The sequence below is a fragment of the Hipposideros armiger genome, unplaced genomic scaffold, assembly GCF_001890085.2.
Source record: "Hipposideros armiger isolate ML-2016 unplaced genomic scaffold, ASM189008v1 scaffold_825, whole genome shotgun sequence".
Classification (NCBI taxonomy): Eukaryota; Metazoa; Chordata; class Mammalia; order Chiroptera; family Hipposideridae; genus Hipposideros; species Hipposideros armiger.
In genome coordinates, this window is record NW_017732175.1 from 409990 (window position 1) to 411123 (window position 1134).

Sequence of the window (1134 nt, forward strand, 5' to 3'; positions counted from 1 at the left end):
TTCTCTGCTCAAAGCCCCGCAGCGGCTTGGGAAGAAAGCCAGGGCACTTCATGCACCCAAACACCAGATGGGCTGGCCCGCCGTCGCCGTCGCCTGTCTCGCGCTGTGTGCTCGCCCCCTGCTCACGACCCTCAAGCCTCACGGGCCTCAGAGGCGCCGCTGCCTCAGGGCCTTTGCTCTGCCTGTTCTCTCCGTCTGGAAGGCTCCCCGCCCAATCTCCCCTGGGTTGGCGTCCTTGCCATTTCCAATCATTCCTCAAATCTCACCTTCTCAACAAGGCCTGCCTGGAGGCAGCATGCTGTTTAACAAGGAAACATGGCCAACGCCCGCCCCCCAACTCTGCCCCACCCCTGGCATTCACAATCCCTCTCACTTTGCTCGAATTTGTTTTCAACTCTATCGCCTTCTCGCACACCATGTAAGTTACTCATGCTCTCCCACTTCCTCCTGTTAGAATGTAATCACCACGAGGGCAGGGACTTGTGTTTTAGTCACTGATGTGCCCCAAGCCCCTGGCACAACACCTGGCACCTTGTCGACGCCTGCGTTCACACGTGTTTATTGAGAAGTTACCACGTGCTTACTGAGAAGTTACCGCGCGCCAGGCACTGGGGGCTCATCACAGAATAAGACAGACCTGGTGCCTGCCCCCCGGAGCTTACAGTCTAATTCTTGGGGAGACTTCCTGGAGACAGCTAATTTTTAGAGTAGTCAAAAGAAAGTGGAAAAGCATCAAGCAGAGCTGCATCAGCCACGCTCACAGCATGTTAAGATACTCTAGCTAAACCATCAGACTCAAGACTGAAATAGACATGATAACCATCTGCTTCCGGCTTCAGGCTCCTGTTGTCCCAAACCATTAGGAGACTACACTCAGGACCCCAAGGCTCCGAAGTCCAGTACGTAAAAAAGAGCTCATCCTAATGACACTGCATGTAATTAATAATGAACAGAATAAGTCAGAGAAGACAATGTCATCCTAGTCTTCCAACAACTCCTCTCCTAAGTAAGAAGACGTGCTCCAAATGAAAATACGCCCATTGAAAAATTTCCCCTGACATGGTAATCGAGTCTTAGGCTTTATTCAATAATTAGCTGGACTGAAGCCCTTCAGTGCCCATTTTCCTGCAGCTC